The 13,935-nt window shown below is 36.4% G+C and overlaps 2 protein-coding genes and 1 long non-coding RNA gene across 8 annotated transcripts in view; 2 read left to right on the forward strand and 1 right to left on the reverse strand.

Moving 5' to 3' along the window:
* Positions 1–13,935, reverse strand: part of LOC126367787 (putative fatty acyl-CoA reductase CG5065) — a 576,419-nt gene that overhangs the window by 472,294 nt on the left and 90,190 nt on the right. The window lies entirely within an intron of this gene.
* The window catches only part of LOC126367777 (ecdysone receptor), a 431,491-nt gene that overhangs the window by 371,279 nt on the left and 46,277 nt on the right, over positions 1–13,935 (forward strand). The window lies entirely within an intron of this gene.
* On the forward strand, positions 1,777–3,054 carry LOC126367878 (uncharacterized). Its single transcript, XR_007566519.1, has 3 exons — positions 1,777–1,990; positions 2,629–2,668; positions 2,835–3,054. It is a non-coding gene; the product is annotated as an uncharacterized LOC126367878 (long non-coding RNA).

The raw sequence follows: 13,935 nt of genomic DNA on the forward strand, positions 1-13,935 counted from the left end.
ACGGAATTCCACTTATTACGATCCTGACACACCACTTTCGCTTCTTCAGACATGACAGAAGTGTATATAACATAATAAGTATGTTTACTAAGGTATCCGAGGTCATTATTATTCACCACCTCCCCCACCCGATTGTCCGAAAGTAAGATAATCCGTGCTTCGGAAGGCAAGTTAAGCCATTGGTCCCGGTCACTACTCTCTGATGAAAGTTAGTAGTCGTTACATGAGCCATATCAGGGGCCTTTGACGGTTCAATAGTAACCCTGACACCAGAGTTGATGGGGTTGGTAATCCACCTCACAACCCACACGATAGAAGGTTATTATTATTGGCCTATATTATCCCACTGCTGGGAAAAGGACTTCGCTATCCACCCTTCACTGTTTACGGCGTATTGTCACCAATCTGCAATTGGTATCAGAAGTCAAAGTCGTCCTTTTCTGAGGAAATACCTACAGTTTTGGAATTCATATGCCAAGCCAGGTAGTTAATGTCGTATGAGGCAAATCTACAACAAAATTAAAAAAAGGACTTTATGTGAGATTTTCCTTAACACTACCAGTTTCCATATTCAGTGAACGCTTCTGAAATTACATAGTTGTTACGTGCGGAGATTATTTGCTTCACTAACCCGTCACTTGAAGAGATGTTGGTAATTCGGACGTCTCACGGTCGCTTCCTAGTTACGTCTTAGCTAACTCAATGGTTTTATGCAAATCATGACTTCATTATTAGAATGGTAAATAGTAACTTTCAATCTAGTTTTCGTTAAGATTTGTGTACTGTTGGACTGTTAGATAGAAAATTATCGACCAGTCAAATCTCGACTGATACATCACTATGCGAATGGACATCACAGCACTGACTTTTGTACTTTGACAGATGCAACTCTTGTAAAATGTCTATATTGTATTAATTGTACTGAACTAGTTGTTCTGTCTAATAGTACGGTCACGAGCATTAATATGATATACTTTGGTACCATGTCACATTAACTTTTTTGACAAATAGAACTAAGTCTCACTAAATGTCAAATATGTTAGTGCGACAGAATCCTAAAGTGGGTACATTATATTGCTCATGACTGTACTTAGTGATTTTTGAACAAATCTTAGCATAACCGTTCGATAATCATACACCACGAGATATAAAACATTTTTATGTTACAGTTTACAATATGTTACAGTTTATATGTTACAGTCACGGCCTAGAATGAACAGATGCTGTGAAACGGCAGAAATTGTCGTAACACCCGCATAACATAGTTCGTGTGTAACATAATACATAGTTTATTCTCGTTAACTTTTATTGGCCTATGTTACTATGCGGGCAAGCTCAAATAAGAAGAATATTTTTTTAAATATATCTTCTATTATTATTTTTATGTCGGGCCTATGGAATCCCGGACTTTTGGAAGGAGGCGTGGGGCTGAAGCACACCCTGGACACTTCATACAAACAACCTTGTTTTACACAGACACCACACATTGACGTTACACGTGCATCTGTGCGTATGGCGTCGTATGAACCTCAGAACAATAACTAAAGCATAGAAGGAAGGCTAAAATAAGAATTCAGAAACTATAAACCGGCTCTCTTCTAGCTTACGACACAAACTATGAGTGAGAAAAGGACAAATGATTCGCTCTTTGCTTCATTTTTTCCGAGGTTGTCACAACATGAAATGTCATTTGGACCTATTGGACTCATTTTAATTCGGCCAAATACATAGTAACATACATAAGAAGATTTTACTTATATTTACCGAACTATTTGACACGGTCGCGTGAACTTTGTTTATGAGTGTCTTGTGTTCAGATTGTTTTAAGTGATAATTTAACAATATTTTTCCAAATAAATGGAAAGAAACTTTTATTTATATCAAATAATTGAGTGTCTCGACTCTGTGACATTATGTCTTGTGTGGTATGGGGCTGCAGCTCACATTCAGGAAGAAAAGAAAATAGCCAACAACTTCTGTCGTTTCATCGGTAAGTTTTTTGTAATTTTCTAGTGAAATGTGAACTGCTGAACAATTTTAGGAAAGTAATATGTTTTGCTGAATAGATTTGTAGCATAAAATATTTGAGATATCCATTATATTATACGTTTCATCGATGAATACGGAATTGATTTGAGGTTATGTTGATTGTCCATAGTGATGTACTAAAATTATCGATACTTTTAATTTTTAGATTTCCTGTAGACGATAACAAAGAGAAAGAATGGATAATTCGCATTAATAGACGAAATTGGATTCCAAATAAGTACAGCCGTATTTGCTCGAAACATTTTACTGCGGATTCATTTATGTGTGTTCCTAATTCAAAGTGGAGGCGTCTTCGAGACGATGCTATTCCTACATTGAACATTATAGATCAGACAGATGAAATGGTGTTTAAATTTATATTTAAATTTTAGCCTAGCCTGCATCATCTCACTGCTGGCTAGATAGATAAGATATTTGTATCATGTTATCACAACACGTTTATATTATCTATCATTCAACTACATATTATTATGTACTTAATAAACTTAGTATATACTAAGTCTGTAGTTGTTTTATGTCTAAACAATTATGAGTTGTACACGTTTTATATAAGTAAATGATTATTATCTTTGATTTCAGATATTAAATCCAAAAGTGTCGACTGGATTTACATGAAAAGGTATATCAAATAATTTTCTTTTTATATTTTTAACATGATATACATATATAGAGTGTATAATTCAACCAGCTGCACAATGCACTTAAATCAGATATATTTTACTTTTATTTTTATAGATTATTTTGTACATACACTATTTTAACATTATTATTAAACTTTATTTCAGTCAGTTCAAGAAGACGAGATGAAAAATTTAAAAGAAAAGCTGAACAAGTCACGCCTCAAGATCAAACGACTTAATGAAAAAAAAAATCAATGTGACAGGGTGTCACAAAGACAGTTTCTAAACAAATTGACACTGTTTAGAAATTAATAAATTTGTATTTATTGTAAATATAATGTACATAATTAATAACGTGTAAAATAAATACTTGCTAATGAACAGATTTACGATCTAATTTATATTTCATTTTACCTCCTGTTCTTATTTACTCCTACTCCAACACTCCAGGTTGATACGAACTGCGCCCAATAAAGAATGTAATGAATGTTATAGATTTGTGTAAGCGACTTAGATAAATCTTGACTAAACCTTCCTTTACAAATACAAATATACTTTATTGCACACAACATACAATACTTACAAGTTTTACACGAAAGATACAGTACACCACCTACCTACCTTTTACTTTCCCTTTCTGTTCTCTTATGAATACTTGTATGCCGTATTTTTTTTAAGTATAATGCTATATCTAGTAGGTACGAGTATGGTAATCCTAGTATTGAAACAGCTTGTAGCCCTAGTAAAGACCGCCATTTTATGTTTACAGAGTGGCACGTTTTTTCTGTAGGTATTTCCAGTCCATACTCTTTTCTATGTCTATGGCGTGAGCCCATCGGGCCTCTTACCGTCTGTGCGGCTTAGACCCGGCCGTTCCAATTTGCACGGCACATCGATCGACACCAGTGCACGGCGGATGACATCATAAATAAATTCGAATATTACAAAATACTTACCGATGAAACGATAACAGTTGGCTATTTTCTTTCCTTCCTGAATGTGAGCTGCAGCTCCAAACTAATATAAACCAGACAATATAATCCAAAAATGGTTAGATACTTACCTATCAGAGACAGAGTCTCCTTTCATCAAGAAGAAGATAATTGCATCCTACAAAAAGAAATCTTGTAAAAAAAAATTATCGACATTAATTGTAAGTAAATTTAATTTTATCGACATATTAGTAAAGTGAAACCCAACACTAGGCAATGAAAAACTTGTGACAACCTACGAAATTACGAAACAATTTTTGTATATGCGTCTTTGTCTAACATTACGCCGGTTCCGTAAGATAAAGTAGAGCAGAATTATAGAGTTCTGTTGCTATTTTAGCCTTCCTTCTATGCTTTAGTTATTGTTCTGAGGTATGAACATAGGTTCGAGGGGGGGGGGGGGGGGGGGGGGGGGGTAAACCTAGCTCAGATGCTAGTGGGAAGCGGAGAGTTGCCGTTCTATACGTAGTATTATAACTAATTCTATGGCCGAAGCCAACACGCAGAGGCCTAATTAAGACAATTTAGCCTACACCAACCCACTGCAGGGCAAAGGCTTCTCTCCCTTTCTTCCTCCTCCCGATTTTGGGCTCTCTCTTTCCAAGATGTCAAGTCTTCTTGGCAGTCTTCTTTGCCTTTTAACATAGACAACCTAATCCCACTTCAGACAAGTAGTTTTCGTGAGACGTCCTTCTTTTTATGAACTTTAACTTAATATCTTTTTAATGAACAGTGTGGTGCTCCGAATTCGATCAATCGCTTCTACTTACGTTTACGGAAATTTCAAAACTATGATAAATACTAAGGACAAATAAAATAGATAAATAGGTACATAGGTACCTTTGTGTTTATTATCAAAGGCAGACTTATCTTGGTACGGATTTGTACGACTCGTGTAAGATACAATCCTAATATGTGTTATTTTTGTTATAACTTCGTGTACACGTTCAGTTTATCATAGTATCATAGGATAGGACGAAGTCGGGATAGTTTTTAGGAGACTTGAAATTCCTTTGAAATAAAGTTCTTTAGAACTTGAAATAGAGTATGAAGGTTTGGCTGAAGTTTTGAAGAAAGCCGGTTGCGATGGTACGGCCCTATCCTAAGACGCGAAGACGACCACTCCGTCAAGAAGGCCTTAAATATACCTGATCAACCGCGTGGAAGAGGTCGACCGCCTCCTACCTGGTGGTCAAATATGCAGAAAGAGATTCGATTGCAAAATCTGAGTACAGAGACAAGCCAGGATAGAGTTCTCTGACGCAGACGCGTAAGGAGAACCGACCCCAGCTAAACTGGGAAGAGGGGTGGACAAAAAAGAAGGGGAGAATAACTTGAAATAGAATAATGTATTTCTCTTCTCTTCTTTCTCGTCCCCTCACTACGGTTATATGCTGCGTGGACTGCTCTCTGCGTGCTGCCACCCACCTCGTAGGTACCCTTCCTCTAGACGTCTGCCATCCATTTGCCCAACGATGATCTGCTTCTCCAGACCGTGCTTTAGGGACTGTATAATATGTTCAAAGAAGCATAGGGGACGTGTCCGGCATACAATGTATTTACACCCACTTCAAATTGGGGAAACCTTTTGAAACACTATTTAATAACCACGATATCAAAAGCACCTGCGAAGTATGAGTAAATAATTAGAATAAATCACAATTAAGTTAATCAAGACTTAGCTTTAATTCCACTTTTATTTGCGTTCCAAGGCGGTTTCCGTTTTTCTATATTTAACAAGTGCTCGATCCATCAAAAGTAGATGACATTTTCATTATTAATACGCAGTAGTTTATATTTTTTTTATTTTGCGCCGGTAAGGTTAACGACATTTATAGTTATAGTGCCTAACCTACAGCCGTATAATATATCCTTTTTGAAATGCGTTAAACAGTTAATTATAAATAATGTATATCTAATTTAACAATTGGACATACACAAACTTGTATAGAAAAACAATTGAGTACCTATTTATTTAAAAAAAAACTTACATTTTGAATACGTTACATTATATTTCCAATTTAATTTGTAAACTCTTTAATTGGTACTGTTGCTAAATGTTTCTATGTTTTGTTTGTGTGCAGTAAAGTATATTTGATTTGATTAGGTAATCGTGGATTAATCTGATCTTATCAAGTAGATAGGTTTTTACAAAAATAAACCGAATATGTAAGCGTTTTACAATAAGTATTATAAATAAATATAAAAAGGAAGTTTTGGAAATTCATTGGCATTAACATTTTAATTTCATCGCTCGGCAATTTTAGACAATAATAAAAAAGTTGGGCGCCATTTTTTTGTATATTGATTCCTCGATCCTGGTATGAAGAATAACTTCCTTTATTACGGTTTTATGAAATATTCTTTTTACTACGAAAGCTTTTAGCCTTTATTAATGGACGTTGTTATTAATACTTACAACACTTTCAACGAAAAGGTGGAAAATCGCAATGCGGTATTTTCTTTTAATGGTTACTTGAGGTCAATCAATGTAGTGATGTTTTCAAGGCCGTTAGAAGCCTTTGTAAAGTTCAAAGAATAAGATTGGTGTTTATCGCGATATTTTTTTGCCTTAGGAAATATAACACCGGTCTACGTAAAAAAAAAATGTTTACGAATGTAAACAGGCTGTTCGAGAAGCTTAAAAAGAACCTTGTAGGTATTATTATATTACAGATATTTGTCTTTCTATAAGTTTTTGGGCATAAACATATTTTGCCTGTAATTAACATAACATGATATAGCACCACGCCTCTATCCCCGATAGAGTAGGCAGAGATGTATAGTACATACACGACGAGTAGTCTTCAGCAGTTATGTTTAAGTACCACGTAACAGAGGGCGAGTCTGTGGCCATTAACCTGGCAAAAATCCTCAAAATCACATATATGATCGAAACATGAAGTCAAACTAAAGTAGAATTCAGTAGTTTAGATTAGGTAGTGCCCGAGACACTGTAAGACACGCGTTCTTCGAACAGGGCTATCAAGGATTCTATCCACCCCATCATGGACTATCCACATCGGCAATAGGCTTGTAACCTGTCCCCATATCATCATCACTAATTTAATAGCCACACTCTTTCTTCACCTTCTGCCCTGCAGTACTCTGTCTGACGCGATTGAGATGGCGCCCAGAGTAGTCTATTTCAAAGCCGTATTAGGACTCCTGTCCTCCGCCTCTGACTAGTACTGACAGTTACTGCTGCCCTCTGTCAGGTTCCAGGTTACATTCCCTGTGACTTGCCCGTTCCGCCCTGCATTGCCGTACCAATGGCTGTCTCCGCCTCTGCAACCGTTGAGGTCCCCATATGCATGATTAAAAATTATCCTATGGGCTGCTGGTTGTGCCCTGATGCAGATTTCCCAGAATAACCAGTATTTAAACCATCTTGTAGGTGCAAGACACACAAGTCGTGGGAAAACCACACTGTTTGTTCGTGGAACACTCAAAAATTCTTACAAGTAAGCGTCAAACAAAATTTTACATTACGATGTCACTTCCAATACATAAATATTCCAAGTCTAATTTCCACTAGTCTGTGAGGTATTCGTAACTATGGCACCATTTTAAAGCATCTTACACAAGTGGTGTAGTAATGGAGCAATCCCACAGTTCCGTCATTATTTTTAAGTTAGAAGGTCGTAAGTACCATCAACCTACAACAACCTACTTCTCTTCTATCGTGTGGTTTATGCGAGAGCAACCCAGGGTAACAACTTGTACTGCCTTCTTCCAAATCTGTATTTACGTTATACCCCTTTTTACGTAGCATAATTAGAGTGAAACGGCCTCTGTGGTCCAGTGGTTGAGCGTTGGACTCACGATCCGGAGGCCCCGGGTTCGAATCCCGGTGGGGACATATCACAAAAATCACTTTGTGATCCCTAGTTTGGTTAGGACATTACAGGCTGATCACCTGATTGTCCGAAAGTAAGGTAATCCGTGCTTCGGAAGGCACGTTAAGCCGTTGGTCCCGGTTACTACTTACTGATGTAAGTGAGTAATCGTTACATGAGCCGTGTCAGGGGCCTTTGGCGGCTCAATCATAACCCTGACACCAGGGTTAATGAGGTTGGTATTCCACCTCACAACCCACACGATAAGAAGAGAAGATTAGAGTGAAATATCTCTTGTCTCTTTCGCGCTAGGCGATGTACTATACCTCTGGCCTGTTGTCATTCCAATCACGCTTAGGTGTATATCAATTAGGAATCCTATTTTGGAATGTAATGATAAAATTGGAACGTAACATTCAGACGTTTTTAAAGGTTCATTTTTCTTTCTACTATTGAATATAACTTGCAAAATGTCACCTACGTGTTATTTTCGTATTACCATTCACCAAGTGTACATTGTCAACCCACGCAAGTAAATTGTTCCACAAAGGTCGTTTTGAAGACCTTTTAATCTTCAGTCTTCCGCAATGCACGCACGGATAGCTTTGTCGTCGCCAAGGCGCTAAACTTTGCGACATATTAACAGCATTTATCTCCATAATAGCCATTTAATAGACTAGTCTAATCCACTGTGAATGATGGCCCAGGAAAACCTTAAATTGCAGTTATCTATCTTTATTAAACAAGGTGATATTTCTACTTAAGTCCCATTTTATTTAAATTCGTGTTAACATATTTCCTGATTCGCAAAACTCCGTTTTACCTGGAAGTTGAAAATTGAAATTTTGGACGAAGTGTAAGAAATCGTGTTTCCGACGGTAAGAATCTAGAACAACTCTTTTGTTTGGTACGTGAATAATATACATACAGCATGTTGTACTAGGCAAATCCACGCCCCTCTAGCCTCAAAAAAGCTAAACATATTGCGTCGCACTTCCTAATTTCCCACGCACTCAAAATCTGAGGTTACAGAATAAACTTTACAGGCCATTGTCCACCTGCGTGAGTCATAAGGAGCTTCTGTGGGGTAGGTGAGTGAGTTAGTAAACAAGGCCATTGTGGCCTATTCGTCTACTAGATAATGGTTAGTTTGGAGCCCCACGGGCCCCCGAGGTGAACGTATCAACGCCCGCGCCGGGGCCTCAAGGTCGAACAGGTTTTTTGACACCTCCGAGTATAAATAGTGGCGGAAACAGACGTAATCAGCGTTGCGTAGATTCCTGCGAACTGGACAGAAAAGCCGTGTTTAGGTAAAAGTGCCTCCGAGTTTTTAGCTTATCTTTGCAACACAACAGAGTTTTTAAATGATACTAGATTTCCTAATAAGGAATTCTATTTACTTATATTTATAGGCTGCTATCCGTGGCAAACACCATAAAAGTCCGACCCCGAGTCCCGTAACGAGTAACGACCTCCGTGGTCCAGGCGTTGGGCTCACGATCCTGAGGTCCCGGGTTCGAATCCCGGTGGGGACATACAACTAAAAATACTTTGAGATCCTTAGTTTGATTAGGACATTACAGGCTGATCACCTGATTGTCCGAAAGTAAGATGATTCGTGCTTCGGAAGGCACGTTAATCCGTTGGTCCCGGTTACTGCTTAGTGATGTAAGTATGTAGTCGTTACATGAGCCATGTCAGGAGCCTTAAGGCGGCTCAATAATCTACCTCACAACCCACACGATAGAAGAGAAGACCATAAAAGTCTTCATGCTATAACTCTTCCGCTGCTGACAGACAAACAGAACAGGCACTGGATCAACCAACCACCAATTATCACGTTGGTCTAACCGAAAGATCGGAGAAACGTGGGTACGAAGTCTTGTGACTGGAAATTATCCCATTATATTAGCCATGAGCTTATGTTGTGTAGTTAATCAAGTTTCCTTTCGGAAAAAAAAACTGTTCACGATGCATTCAAGCGAAATTAATTGACGTCACAAGGGCCAGTGTGACCCTCGTCCAATCTAATCTCATTTACCCTTTTTATTTTTCGGACTTTAGATTTATACAGTGATTTCTCCTTGTGACGTCATTACGCTAAGCTAACACTGCGATGTAGACATAGAAGACAATCTGCGAGTGTTTAAAAACGAACAACTCGACTACCAAATCAGAAATTGAAAAATTCGAATCAAGCTACAGACTCTTTCTTCTCACGGCGCGATCGGATATCGAATGCGCGATTTTAGGGTAAGGTTACCAGTGTTAGACCACATGTAACAAAACAATTCAACGTTTGACCGTCTTTTGACGATATGTTAAGGAACGTTTTGTAAATTTGAAATATACTTAGCCAGATTGTTGTCTACCCTAAACACGTATCGTCACTTGAGGACGCTCACTTACAAATTACAAATCTTCTATCATGTGGGTTGTGAGGTGGAGTACCAGCCTCATCAACCCAGGTGTCAGGGTTACTATTGAGCCGCCAAAGGCCCCTGACACGGCTCATGTAACGACTACTTACTTACATTAAGTAGTAACCGGGCCCAACGACTATACTTGCAAATAATTCCATGCTAAACCTCAACGGAAATAGTTCTCGTTGGTATTCGTCCCAAGGAAACTGGTAAACCGACGGTCCTTTGATTTGTGAGTTTAATATTGACAAAGGAAATAATTCAGTGTTTCAAATTTGAATATCGTCAACAGATCTGAATGTGATTTTAACAGACTTAGATGTTGGCAATAAATGTGTTTGATACAGGATACATTTACAACCTAAACAAAAAAAAAATGCTAAAACCACTGAAAAGAGAAGTGCTGTACTATTTTTTCTGTATAGCAGAAGTTTATACAGCTTAAAAATCAACATTGCTACGATTTGTTAACAGCCTCTCTATTCCAAATTGTATAAAACAATCAAATCAAATGCTTGTTTACCTGCTAAAATAGACGGGCTACATCTTATCTGTCTGATTATTACAATCAGTTGTTTATTTATGTACGCCTATATTGGTACAACTTGAGGTGGTAACGCGATACACCACACTTATGATTGATGATTCCTTAATCAACGGGTCAACGACCTCTCCCAGATAGCTTATATGTACATGACTTCATCTGCGCGTAATGTTACGTAATTCTAATCTGGAATTTTGTTGAATTGACGAAAACAAGTCCCTTCACCGTTGTGTAAGCCAATAACGAAAATTAATATATTTAAGTTCCTTTTTCGAACGCGCGTTAGCGGGAAATTACTTTCTTTTTAATTCGCTAATGGATTTAAGCAAGGAATGTTTTAATTCAATATCCTTGGCGGCCAGTGTTTTTTTAGAAAACGGTATGAACCTAAAAATGGCGGCCATTTAAATTTATATTTAAATTGGCGCCGTTTTTCTTGGTATTCTTACTATGATATCCTAGTTTCGCTTTCAGACGTACGTATTAATACGGTACTTGTGCTATTAATTTACATACAAAACGGATTAGTACAAAAACTATTAAGGTATTATATTAGTACTATTATGGCGCGTAAGGAGTCGTTGTTAGAATTATGCTAGAATAATATTAATCTACGAACAGCTGCCATTTTGGAAAGGGTCCATTTTTTGTAAAGCATTTAAATTTGGCAACCCTTTGTGATCTAATGGTTGGGCCAACGGTGACCCCTAATACTTTATAAGGCCTCGTATAATAGGCAATTGTACACCACCCTTCGAGTTAAGAAACGGTACAAAATTGGTTATTTTGATGAATCCCAGTATGATTGCTTGGTGTGCAATTAAATTATGGACTTACATATTTAATCCTTTATAATATGAACGATAAAAGAAAATTGTTTGATCTCGGTAAAAACCTTTAAATATAAAATACGGCTTTGTATAGAATTTTAGCGTTTGGAGGAAAAGTTATTAGCGTATAATATCTTTCAATGTATTGTAAATTTCGGGATAAGTACTTTATTCCACATGGAACTTATTATGTAAAGTATATACTTACAAAACTTTATTACAATAAATATACCTACGCCTACGCGCCGCGATAAATTGTTGTTGTAACTTTGTCGCTAGCATCACCTTTGAAACCTAAATTAAATATATTTTTTTTTTTAGTAATTTCTACCTGGTCTATATAAATTTTACCATTATACCTACCCAACATTTGGCACTGTCAATTAAAATCAGAATAAATAAAACGTGAATATATTATATCCCAAACATATCAAACCAAAGCCGAGGACAATCAACCTATATCGATTTTTAAATGACCGCTATTTTCTACCTACCTCATAGTGCTTAAAAAAACTATAGTCTTCAATCGACCGCTAAAGGTCGTTGACATCAGTTGACACTTGTAAAACACATACGTCATACAGTGTGAATTTTTCACGATATTTTGATAGTATAATCTGTGGATGTATAATGTACGTTTGAGTACTGGCTGTAAAATAAATCGTGATAAGAAAGTATTTTTTAAACGAATGATTTTTTAAATTGTTTTCGAATGAGGATAAAAACTGCCTATTTCTCCCTTCCGGTGTCGCTACTGTTGAGTGTTCTTAAATTTTGTCAGTTCCCCACACTATTTGAGCAAACAAACATTATTATTTTGGTTAGGTATATTTTTCACTATAACATATTGCGAAGCGTTTAACTGCAAAATCATTTATTCCCTAAAGATCGGAAAGAAGAAAACTTAGAAAAACTTATTTTCAATCAGAACTGCCTTTTTCCGACTGACGGTTTTTTTTTTCGTAACTCATCTTTTTGACGGGATTCACTCCACGTGGCTACACATTGTATTGACAAAATTTAGGGATACTCAACAGTGCTAAATAAAAATCACGTGCTCAGCGGTGAAGGAAAACATCACGAGGAAACTTACAACCCCGAGAAATGTGTACTTTACGGAAAAACTAATTATTTAGACAAATATAAGTAATAATTTTAACGTTATTGGCACCTAATATTACAATGGTTTGCATTCCGACATAACATTGTAAGGGATAATGTTAGCTCGAATGGGTCCCAAGAGTCCTACCTTAACCCTAATTAGCAATTTAAATATTTACAAACCCGTGACAATTAAAATTAATAGACCTTCAAACAATTGCTTTTGTCCCTACTAGAAACGGAACGTTTTGACAAATAAATATTTATGAATTCATAATTATATTGCCAGTAATATTCGTGTAATATTTGTTTATTCAATTTTAATATTGCCATCTGTAGGTGTAGTCAAGATAAAATTGTTAAAACAGATAAAATAAGTAGTTAATTAAACTAAAAATATACATTTATTCAATACATTTGTACATAGCAAAAATGGCTGCTGTCTATAAAAATAACATACTTACCTCATCATCATCATCAATTTAAGCATTTTACATGCTACTTACCTACCTAAATGTAAAAAAATACTAATAAAAAGAATGCAGATATATAAAGTTTATTCTATTTCTTTTACTAATTCAGTGGAAAGTGAAATACTAGGGTAGAAGAAAGAGAAAGAAATCTCTTGTTTTTCATCAGGTCTAGGCGGCGGATATTCGGTTGAGCGCTCGTCGCGGTCCGGTGCGCGGGCGCATTGCAGCCATTATCTCTGCCTTGAAGCACTCGCTGTGACCACCTTGAGACCGGGTATCTTAAGACAAATCACTCTAGTTTTCCGTCAGGCATGTTTCGTTACTTTTTTGACGTGGATTGTAAGATAAAATGACATTTTGTAATGTACAGTTTCGTGAAATTTTGAGGCTTTAAGGTTCCGCATATATATATAAAAATAAAACTTAACGCTGCGACTCATTAAAAATATAACCTAATACAACAGCGCATTTTCACCAGAAACTATAGTTAAACATAGAATCGAGTCTAACATAACAAAACAACCGTCATTAAAACATGCGGTGATTCAAATACGTATATCCATTTTCCATTTAATATTCAGTATTTATATTGTAGTGTATCCTTATTTCTGAATTTCCGTACAAACCATCTAAATACACAGTTTACCCTGCCGACAGTACTTACTAGGCAATTGTTTGTTCGAAGTTTTGCCTGTTCCGTGATTTGAATAATTTGTCACACGAAAGATCCTTTACACATTATGTAAATGATGTATAGCTATGAACACGCCAAAAATAAAGCAAATACAGGAAAATTATTCGAAAACACATCACTTTACACGTGTCACAAATTATCACACGCTATTAAGCTGTAAGCTCCCCAAACAAAATAAAATAAATGAAATAAAATGAGTTAACGTCTGAGCCGAAATGAAAATAGACATGTTTGTCACAACGCTTAATTTTGCAATTTTTTTTTTTCATCTCATATATCGTTTGGAAACAAGTTCAAAAGAATACCTATAACATAACAAATATTTTATTGCATACACATAAAGTAAAAAATTAAAAAGAAAACTATAATG

This window comes from Pectinophora gossypiella, chromosome 6 (assembly GCF_024362695.1).
Source record: "Pectinophora gossypiella chromosome 6, ilPecGoss1.1, whole genome shotgun sequence".
Lineage (NCBI taxonomy): Eukaryota > Metazoa > Arthropoda > Insecta > Lepidoptera > Gelechiidae > Pectinophora > Pectinophora gossypiella.